The sequence below is a fragment of the Ochotona curzoniae genome, unplaced genomic scaffold, assembly GCF_017591425.1.
Source record: "Ochotona curzoniae isolate NIBS_2020 unplaced genomic scaffold, NIBS_Ocur_1.0 contig_1014, whole genome shotgun sequence".
NCBI lineage: Eukaryota > Metazoa > Chordata > Mammalia > Lagomorpha > Ochotonidae > Ochotona > Ochotona curzoniae.
The window spans coordinates 49,664,956-49,676,363 of NW_024464920.1; positions in this window are offsets into that span (position 1 = coordinate 49,664,956).

Sequence of the window (11,408 nt, forward strand, 5' to 3'; positions counted from 1 at the left end):
TTCGAATGTTCTGTGCTGTCGGCGCCAGGATCCTGAGCAGCTGTGGCCTGGCTGAGAGCTTGGCCCAGGTTTGCCGCCCCTGCTCAGCTGCGTTTTCCTGTCATGCATCATTACCTCCTGGCCTGGGGACCCCCAGGCCTCTCAGGGTCCAGCAGGGCCATGGTAGGTGTCCAGAGCTTCTGCTGGGAACACAGCAGCCACCAGCACCTTTCCCCTTGTCCACAGGACACTGGCCCTCCAGCAGACACCCCCCTGCCGTCCTTCCTGGGGGTCGCTCCATTCAGTGGCAGGTGAGTGGTCCATCTTGGAATTCCAGCATGATGAAGGCCACATCCCCATGTGAGCTTCAGCTGGCCTCTCTGCTCCCGACGCGGCTCCCTGCTGCCGTGCCTGGGAGGGCAGCAGGTGATGCTGCTCACCAGGGTGCTGGGTGACGCAGATGGAGTTCACTGGAGAAGCTGACTCTGATGACCCCTTCCGGTCCAGCTGCCAGGGCCGGAAACCTCGTAAATCTGCAGCCTCCCCGAGACCCCTTTGTGGCAGGCCCGTAGCCCCCACACCCCAAAGCTGCCAGATGGGCCCTTCCTGTACTGGGGGCTGGCCAAGCTCTCTCCTCGCCCGCTGCGTCTCTCACTTCCTCTGTGTGCAGGTTCCCCTCCCACCACAGACACCCCCAGATCACCCTGGCTGGCTTCCCCTTCCCCACCTCAACCTCTCTGGGTTGCCATGGCTCCCTCTGTACCCATCTCTGCCTCTCCCATGTCCTGTGTCCTAACGTTGCACCCAGCCCCAGGAGACAGGGTGTCGGTTTGAACCCACAAGTGGAGACCTTGACCCCCAAAGTGATGTGGCAGGAGACGGGCTTTTGGGAGGTCATTGGGATGGGAGCGGATGGTCCTCAGGAGTGAGGTGGCTGCCTGGGCAAGGCCCTGGGCTCCTAGCAGCAAGGAAGTTGCCGCTGGCAGGAGAGCCGGCCCTCAGCCCCGGCAGCCAGCTGGTAACTCCAGGGTCCAGCATTGCAAGAGGAACGTTCCGTTGTTTACACATCACCCAGTCTATGCTCTTTTGTTTTGTTTTATTTTAAAATATTTATTTGAAAGGCAGAGCATTAGCAAGCGTGGGCGACACGTGATGTCAGGATGAAGGGAAGGAAGGGAGAGAAGGAGAGAGGTCTTCTGTCTACTTGTTCACCCCCTAAATGGTCACAGTAGTTGGGGCTGGACCAGGCCAAAGCCAGGAGCCTGGAACTCCTGGGCCTCCCACGTGAGTGGCAGGGACCAAGCACTTGGGCCCTCCCCTGCTCCTTTTCCAGGCTGATGGTGGGGGCTGAATGGGAAGTGGAGCAGCCAGAATTGGAACCCTAGGGCACCATCCTGGGAAAAAGACCCCGATGGTGGCTTCTATGAGGGTTCACTCCACTGGTACCCACGTGACCTTGACTGTTGTGGTGCAAAGATCCTTTGCAAACAGCTTGAGCAGGTGAGCTGCGTCCATGTCTGGGGTGGCCCAGGCTGATGCCAGGAGCCTGCAACTGGGCTGGCAGGAAGCGGCTTTGGTTTGCATGGACCTCAGCATGCTGGGCCGTGGGACACATCGCAGCCACGGCAGCAGGACCCCGGCCACTTCTTCAAACAGGTCCCTGCTGTTTGGGCTCACTTCCTGTTACTCCCTTTCGCTCCTTGCTTCCTGCAGCTGGTGGGGCCTGGCTGGTGCCACACAGTGGGTGACCTGGTGAGGTTAAATCCTGTTGAAGAACCCAGAGGCTGGGGGCTGTGTGAACTCCAGGCCTGACAGTCTACGTGACACCCGGCAGGACACCTGGCAGGTCACGTAGGCAGACCACTCCCCAGGAAGGCGGTTCCTGGTGTTTGATAAGATTCACGGCCCAATAGCTCATTGATTTGTACTTTTTGAAAGCTGCTTGCTTCAAACCCACCAATAGAAGCCTGCCAACTTTGCTCTTTTTGTTTCGTTTTGTTTAAAGATTTATTTATTTATTGCAAAGTCAGATATACAGAGAGGAGGAGAGACAGAGAGGAAGATCTTCCATCCGATGATTCACTCCCCAAGTGACCACAATGGCCGGTGCTATGCCAATCCGAAGCCAGGATCCAGGAACTTCTGGGTATTCCACATGGGTGCAGGGTCCCAAAGCTTTGGGCCATCCTTGACTGCTTTCCCAGGCCACAGGCAGGAGCTGGATGGGAAGTGGAGCTGCTGGGACTAGAACTGGCGTCCATATGGGATCCTGGCGTGTTCAAGGCGAGGTCTTTAGCCGCTAGGCCACGTCGCTGGGTCCCAACTGCTCTTTTTCAAAGTTAACGGTTAAACTGACCAATCATGACTGTGTAATTATTGGCCTGAAATGTATAAGAACCCTGTGCTGTTCAACCTCTCTTTCGTCCACCCTGCTGTTCCTGCTGCGGCTGCAGCTGCCCCTCCTCTGCCCAGCCCTGCTGGGGGGCGGGATGGCTGGGAGACCCAATTAACCTGAATAAACTGCCCTTTATGGGTTAGCACCAACTTCAAACTGGATGATTTTCTGGGGATCTCAACATCCAGCACAATGCTGTTACTACCGGATTAACAATAATAGGAATACTTGCTAACAAAACCGCAGGTGGAGCTGGCCATCAATTACTGCCCTCCAATGGGGAGGTTTTTTTCAGTTTTGTTTTGGAAAAAGATTGCTCAGAAGCCAAAGCTGCTCACACTCACCTCAAAGCCCATCCCCACCCAGGCCTCGGTGTCGGGGCCCCTTCTCCTAAAAGCCTCAGGGAGGCCCTATCCCTACCCAGGCCTCGGTGTCGGGGCCCCTTCTCTACAAGGGGAACTAGGACCATAAAAACCAAACTAGAATGTTCCAGAATGTCCTGCGAACGCCAGGAAGGGAGGCCGCTCTCAAGAAACAAAACAAAACAAAAACTGAGGGGAGCATGCAAAAGATAGCAAAAGGAACAGACCAGCGGCCTCCTGCTAGCAGCAAAAGCAGTGATACATTTGCATAAAGTGATTGATTGATTGTAGTTAAGTATTGGTCATTTGAATAAATCAACTCTGAAAAGCCACAGCTATCCTGCAAAGGTCGGTAGAAAGCATTTAAAAAGTTGTGTAAGAACCATGTCTGCCATGTGATGTGTTATTGGTGTGGCCTGTGCATTGAAGAGGCAGCCTGCTGCTGCGCTAGAAGCACAGGCTGGGCCCTGGCAGCTGCCTTGTGGACACCTCCGGTCAGAATGTCCCCACTGATTACCCAGTCAAGGAGAGGAGCCGGGTCCATGCAGGAAGCCAGGGTCAAGCGCCTAGGTCCAGCGCCCTCAGTTGACCCTGGAAGACAACTGCAGGATGAGGCGGGGCCCAGCAGGCTAAGCCACAGCATTGGGCATCCATGTCCCATACCTGAGTCCTGGCTGCTGCTCTGCCTATGGCCTGGGAAGAGAGTGGAGAAGGCTCCTGCAGCCGCGTGGGAGACTTGAAAGGTGCTCCAGGCTCCAGCCTGGCCCTACCAGGCGTTTGGGGAGTGAACCAATGCAAGATCTCCCTCTCTCTCTAAGCCTCTCACCCTCTCCCTGTTGCTCTGCCTGTCTAGCAGATGAAAATAAACATTTAGATTTTGAAAAGGATTATTGCAAACATGGCAAGACTTCAAAATCCCATTACAGAAGCTCCAGGGAGAAATCAAATGTGGCACCACCAGCATCTTAGCTGGGAGCAGCTAGGTCAGGGTGTGGGGGATGGCGGGGCAGGCCTTCGGGGTTCTCAGAGGGCTCCCAGGCCCGGCTGGGCGTGGCCACCCTATTCTGGGAAAAAGCTGCAGCAAGGTGGCTCACACAGCTCACCCGGTCAATGGGGATTGCATTTATAAAACCTGAAGTCATGTTTAGAACATTCTAGAAGCATTGAGCTTTGTGCCAAGCTCTGTGTCCTATGCAGATGCCCCAGTGCCCAGACCTCAGAATGGAAATGGATTTGTAGGTGGGGGGCTTCACAGAGCTAATTGAGGTGAAAAAACGAGGTCCCACAGGTGTCCCTGAGCCAATGCAACCGAGCGCCTTATGAGACAAGTTGGGGCAGGACACCGGTGGGGCAACGGGGCAGGGATCTGGGGAGAGAGGTCCCAGGAGATGGAGCTGCACCCGCACCTGGATCCTGGATGTCAGTCTCCTGGGGTCACGTGTTGGGTCCCTCTGCCACAAGCTTGAGCAAGTCTAGAAGACAGATACGAAGTCTTGGGGGTCCCCGGCAGGGGGACCCCCATGCTGTTCAGGGTGTAGAAAGAATCCAGGCTGAGCCATGGCGCCTTCAGCAGGCTGCCTCTCCGCTCCTCTCCTCCGCCTGTTTCCGTGGCCATGCAAGCAAGAATTCAAGGAAGACATGGAGAGTGAAGGCACACAGTACGCATTTGACAGTGAGCTGCCAGTTAGCAAGCTTAGCGCTGGGAGCACAAGGCAGTGTCTGGGCGGGGTGTAGTGGATGGTGGGGGGCTGGGGGCGGGGCTTGAGGACCTCCCATTGCCTGTGTTGATTTTCAGAAACATCTGGAGTGTCATGGCATCAGGTGCGTGATGGGAGTTGGGAGTGTTGGTCATGGTGATGATTTTATTATACTGACATCAGAATGACCTAAAGATCTTCATAGTGGGGACATTTTCTGCAGCTGAGTCAGACAGTTCCAGCTGGTGCTGGTTCTGCTTGCAATACTGCAGCGCTGGTGGGCTTGGCTCCCCAGTTGGCAGCGGGGGGCGGTGCTGTGCGTGCAGAGGAGGTCTGGGTGTGGAAAAAAGGTCACATGGGCTCACCTGGAGCCGCCTGTCGCTGACCTCAGACCCTCTCTGCTGCCTTGCTTTATGCCAGGGCCCCAGGGCTCCCCGAAGGCTTCCACTGCTATCTCGGTGCTTCGGCAGGCATCCCTGGTCCTGCGACCTCAGACCTTCTCTGCTGCCTTGGAGGCACAGAATCGGCTGGGTGGGTCCCACTTCCACTCCCCAAGGATGGTGTGAGCCTGGTCCAGCCCCCAATGCTGCCGTGGAGAATCCAGGTTTTGCTGGAGGTTGCCGTGTGGATAACATCATTGTTTGGCCTGAATGTCCTGACCGTCCTTAATGCTTTGAGTCAGTGTATTTGCTAAGATGACGGACTGAGTCAGTTTTTCCTGAACACATGTGCCTGTTCTTTCGTGAAATCTAATTTTCCTTTTTTAAAAAGATTATTTACTTGAAAGGCACACTAAGGGGCAGGGAGAGGGATTTTCCATTTGCTCGTTTATTCTCCAAGTGACCACGATGGCCAGGCTGGGCCAGACCAAAGCCAGGAGCCTGGAACCCCATCTGGGTCTCCCACATGAGTGCAGGGGCCCAGCACTCGGCCCATCTGCTGTTTTCCCAGATGCTTCGGCAGGGAGCTGGATCGGAGGCATGGCAGCTGGGGTTTGAACTGGTGCTCCTATGGGATGCAGATGTCACAGGCAGCAGCTTAACCTGCTGCGTTGCAATGCTGGCCCCTTTTCATTTTTAATGAGTCAGAAGTGTCGGGCTCATTTCTCTGCTCTCTTACTCCTTGGCACCTGGTCCTTTTGGACTCGGCGCTTCTCCCTATACCGGCCCGGCGAACCACTGAGGGGCTAACTCTTCCTCTTCCGGTCCTAGAAGTTGGCGCAGCTTCGATTTGAGCCCAGGACCCGTAAGATTCTGGCGATTGAATGAATGATGTCATTCTCCCTTTGGATGATCCATGTCCCATCTGGTCATTTGGATGGTGACAAAGTTCTGCTCAACCTTCAGGTCCACCTTGTGAGACAGGTGAATCGGAGACTGGCACTTGGGAGTGACGTGACCATGCCTCCCACCTCCAGCTTGTTGGACATGGGGCATGGCCTGGCTTGGCCGAGGGCAGAGGTATTGTAGTTTGGTCTACTGCAGGGATCTGCCGATGTTACTGCCCTGGAGCTGAGCAAAGGGCTCTGGTCCACAGCAGGTGCGGGTGTAGGTGCACGCCTGGCAGAGGGGACCACCTGGACAGAAGCATAGGCGCTCAGCTGGGCGGGGTGAGAAGAGGCGATGGCCAGGACAGAGCCCAGGCTGGCCGATGGCTGGCATGGGGCTGCAGGCACAACAGAGAAGAGTGGGGGAGCTGGCAGCCTCAGACCTCGCAAGGCCTGTGGTGTGGAGCCAGCGTCCCACGTCTGCACTCTGGATTAACCGGATTCTTTGGGCTGCAAGCACCGACACACAATGTTAGAATCACAGGGTTGGTGTGTGTGACCCGTGGGAGACTGAACCCAGCACCAGGGAGGCAGCAGCACCCACGGCCTGGTGCTTCAGGCTCTCCTCATCCTCTGGCCAGGCAGCAGCTCTCCTCTGCCCAGGGAGTGGGGGAGTCCTCCAAGTGCCCCCCCTTGGGCTTCCCCTGCCGGTGCCCTGTCTCAGCCTACAGAGCCCTGGGCCATGGGGGAGGGGCCCTACACTGCTGGGGGGCTGGTCTGGGCCCTTCCCGGGCTCCTGGGGTGGTGTGGCAGATGGCAAAGGCACAGGGCTTGGGCGGGGGACACTCAGCCAGACCTTGACCCTCTCTAAGGACAGACTCTTCCCTCTTCTACTCTGTCAGCGTCTCTTAGGGGTCCCAGCCATGCTCCCCTCCTCTCAGCACCCCTGGTAGGGGGCATCTGGGGCCCCCTGATGGAGGTTGACAGGAGGAAGGCACAGACCCTCGGAGTCAGGCTCAGCCTGGGCAGCCTAGGAAGCCCCCTTAGCCTTCCTTCCCCGGGCCGCTGTTCCTTCCCTGGCTTGACCCTGTGTTTGTCCCCTGGGAGGAGTCTCCAGCTGGGCTCAGCCTGGCAGATGCTGGACAAGGCCTGGCCCTAGAGGGAGGGTGGGGTCAGGAAGAAAGAACACAGCAGGTAGTTGGGGGAGAGAGGGGATGGAAGGAGACCGGGCTGGGAGGTTGGGCAGGGATGTCTAGGTGATCTGACTCCTCGGGCCAGGAACAAGGTCACCTCAGGCCAGTGGCTGCAGGAAAGAAGTAATGGGAGCCATGACTCCAGGGGCCACTCCCCATGGAGGGGGACAGAGCCAGGCCATCTCTGCTGCTCCTGGGCAGCAGCTCCTGGCCCCAGGGCCCCTTGTGGTGGTGGTGAGTTTGGCAAAGGCAAACACTGGAGACTGCCAAGGGCAGTGCAGGGTGGAGCTGTAGAACCAGGCACGCAGCCAGTACCATCCCAGAGTTCTGTCCTCAGCCATCACCCTAGCTCCCTCCCGGGCCCTCACAGATGCTCTGCGCTGCTGCCTGGGGACTCAGCCACCAGGGCCACATGGTTTCCTGGAGCAACAGGCCAATCAAGAGGTGGGAGGGACCCCTACAGATGCTTAGGCCAGCCTCCTGGTGCAGGGCAGAGGAGGAAGAAGAGGGAGGCAACTGGTGTGTGTGTGTGTGGTGGGGGCTTCCAGGGGGAAAGAACCCAGGCCAGAAACAGCACTTGGAGCAGGGAAGTGGAGCAGACAGGGAGTTGGGACAGGCGAGCCCAGCCAGAGCTCTCATTACAGGAAAGGCGGGGAGAAGACAGGTAGAAAGGGCAGGTGTCTGTGTCACCTCCCGCCGGGGATACTGAATGCTGGGTGGCAGCAGGGCCTGAGCCTGGTCCCCGCATAGCAGCAGGTTCAGGAGCAGGGCCTGAGCTGGGTCCCCCCAATAGCAGCAGGTGCGGGAGCAGGGCCTGAGCCTGGTCCCCCATAGTAGCAAGTATGGGAGAAGGCCTGAGCCTGTCCCCCCCAAAGCAGCAGGTGTGGGAGCAAGGCCTGAGCCTGGTTCCCCCATAGCAGCAGGTGCGGCAGCAGGGCCTGAGCCTGGTTCCCCCATAGCAGCAGGTGTGGGAGCAGGGCCTGAGCCTGGTCCTTGCACAGTAGCAGGTGTGGGAGCAGGACCTGAGCCTCTCCCCCATAGCAGCAGGTGCGGCAGCAGGGCCTGAGCCTGGTTCCCCCATAGCAGCAGGTGTGGGAGCAGGGCCTGAGCCTCTCCCCCATAGCAGCAGGTGTGGGAGCTGAGACTCCCAGAGCAAGCTTAGCAACACAGGAATCTATGACTTCACAAGGCAATAGCTGCTATTTTGCTATGGAATACAGGTGTCCTCCAAACCTCAGGTTCTAGAAGCTTCACCCCAAAGTCAAGCTGCAGGATTAAGAGTGTGGAGGGCTCTGGGAGGAGTTGGGTTGTGTGGGCTCATTCATTCAGAAAGAGCTTTCCCTGACAGCATTGCAGCAGAGTGGCTTGCTCCCTGTCACCGTCACCCTCTGGACACTGGCAGTCCCCTCCCCAGGCAGATTTACAGAGAGGAGAGACAGAGAGAGAGATCTTTTATCCACTGGTTCACTCACCAAATGACTGTAACAGCCAGAGCTGAGCTCATTCAAAGCCAGGAGCTTCTTCCAGGTCTCCCATGTGGGTGCAGAGGCCCAAGCACTTGGGGCGTCCTCAACAACTTTCCCAGGCCACAAGCAGGGAGCTGGGGCAGAAATGGAGCAGAGGATGCTGGCACTTGCAGGCAGAGGACAAGCCTGTTGAGTCAATCATGCCAGCCCCTACAGGCTGGCATTCAGTTACATCAGCAGAAAATAAACAATGATGAGAGCGAGCGCCTCGTTCATTCCCCGCCAAGGACAGTTGAGGCAGCAGATATGGCATACTAAGGGACGTGTGTCACAGGGTTAGACATTGCAGATTGAGAATTCAGCCAGACAGACCCTGTAGGGTCCGTGTACAACGAGGTCATCACATTCTCAACCCGGGATTTAACCAGCAGACAGGCCACAACAAAGAAGGGATCCAGAAGACAGACGTGAAGTGCCTCCACATGCGGCTCACTGAGACGAGCCGAGGGCACGGAGAGAGGCTAAAGCTCAGACTGTGACACGGTCCGAGTCCCAGAAGGCAAGGGGGAGGCGCAGGGAGGCAACCACGACACGGCAGTTGAGGAATTTCCAGAAATGTCGCACGACACACATCTGCACACATGGGAATCCCACGATACACCAAGCAAGCCAAGGAGAGAGCAGCGGAAACGACAGCGCGTCTTTACGCGGCTGCGGGAGGGCAAAGACGGACCACGTGTGAGAGAGTGACAAGAGTCCGACAGGCGACAACTCCGTAATGGCAGACAGGGGAGAAACAGTGTCACTCAGCAACAGGCAGGAATGTGGGACGCAGCACAACAGCCGCGGCACACTGTGCAACCATCGCTGGGAGCAGCACGGGTCAGGAAGTCTGTCCCGAGGAGGCAGAGGTGAGCGGCAGAGACACAAAGCAAGCTGTCAAGGTGTTAGACAAATAGATGCAAAGTCAAGCCAGCGTGGCCCAATCAACCACACGAAGAGGCTGCCCAGTGTCAGGGTGCAGTGTGCCGAGAGCAGCACCCAGGCAGAAGGGTGGGGCAGAGTGGGAGGCGGGCAGCTGGAAGGGCAGCATGCCAAGGGCTGTCACATATTCAGGGTGTCAAGATAAGGATGACTGTTAGACCTCATTAAGTACCCACAGTAGGGCCCAGCACAGTGGCCCAGCAAGTTAATCTTCCTCTCTGGCACCAGGATCCTGTATGGGCGCTGGTTGGAGCCCCAGCTGCTCCACTTCCCTTCCAGCTCCCTGCTTGTGGCCTGGGAAAGCAGTCCAGGACGGCCCAAAGCCTTGGGACCCTGCACCCTTGTGGGAGACCCGGAAGAGGCTCCTGACTGTTAGATCCGGATTGGCTCAGCTCTGACCATTAAGGCCATTTGGGGAGTGAGCCAGCAGAAGGAAGAGCTTTCTGTCTCTCCTTCTGTCTGTGGATCTCCCTTTTGAATATAAATAAATGAAATCTTGAAAACAAACAAACAAACATTAAGTACCTACAGTAGACGCTCCCAGATGAGCACACAAACTAACAGCAATCCATTGCCATCGTCCCTCGGCTCCCAGATTCCACACTCCACATCCCTTTGGAACAAAAGGACGTGATGTGTGGTGTGTGGGTGGCCTGTGCACCAGCCCCCACACAGCTGCCACCTCTGGAGGACTCCCTGCCCCCACTCGGAGTGGGCACGGCATGAGCAGGTGCTTCGCCCACTGCTTAGGGAATGACAACACAAACACTTGGTACACATACAATGGCTTTCTCCAAAACTGTGTGGCCTCCTCTAACTCAACTAACAAATAGCTCAAGTCAATCCTTTTTTTAAAGGACTTTTTTTTTTTTCTTTAAAGAAAAAGAATATATTTATTTTTTATTGGAAAGGCAGATTTACAGAGAAAGAGAAAGATCTTCCATCTGCTGGTTCACTCCTTAAGTGACTGCAGTGGCCAAGGCAGAACCACTCTGAAGCCAGGAGCCAGGAGCTTCTTCTGAGTCTCCCACGTGGGTGCAGGTTCCCAAAGTATTGGTCCATCCTCTACTGCTTTCCTAGGCCAAAAGCAGGGAGCTGGATAGGAAGTGGAGCAGCCGGGACATGAACTGGCACCCATATGGGCTCCTGGGCATGCAAGGCAAGGATTTAGTCACTGGGCCATTGTGCTGGTCCCAAAACAGATATTTTAAAATGTGTTTTTTAAACCCACAGTTTGAATCCAGGGATGTGGCACCCAGGAGCACGAAGACCATACAATATCCACACAGGCCTATTTTTTTGGGGGGGGTGGGCTAGCTGGGCCACACCCAGCTGACTCCTCCATCTATCTGCTGCCCTGCCCCCTTTCTGGCCCATGGTCCTCCTGCCCTGGCCCCCTCTCTTTCTGGTCAGCTCCCTGGGAGCTGTAGCAGGTCCCCAAGAAGTGAGCGGCTTAGGTGCTATGTTGAAGAGCTGTAGGTAGCACCTCCCGGGCACTGCCTGCTCCCCAGAGCCCAGCCCATAGCAGTGGCCAGGCTGTGCCACTCAGAGAGGACGTACAGGAGCATGCATTCTTACAGGCCTGGGTTTAGCATCCTCTGGCCTTTGCTTGTGTGTGAGGTCATGGGACAATCAGACCCTTGAGTCTCTCATTCCCTTCCTCCCAGCCTGGCTGAGCCACCCTGTCCCCCAGGGGCCTGTGCAGTGGGGGTTTGTGGGTCCATCTGTGCCTCTGCTCCTGCTGCACACATCCGCTCAGCGGCATCCTAACCTGATTATCGGGGTGTCTGGCTCCAGCCCTGGCAGTTTCACTTGCAGCTCCTGCCTCTCCAAAGGGCTGGGTCAGCAGGTTAACAACCAATTACAGCCCTGTGATGCATGACTGGGCCTCGGGGGCTGGCAGGAGAGTTTTTTAAGCAAGAGGCAGAAGTCAGGCAGTCCCAGCCGCCCCGTGTCCTGGGGAAGCCTCAGGCAGACGTCCTGATGGCTGCTTGCACCAGGGAGGCCTGGAAATCTCGCTGCTCCCACCGCCTTGGAACATGGCGCCTGGCACCCCCCACCCAGT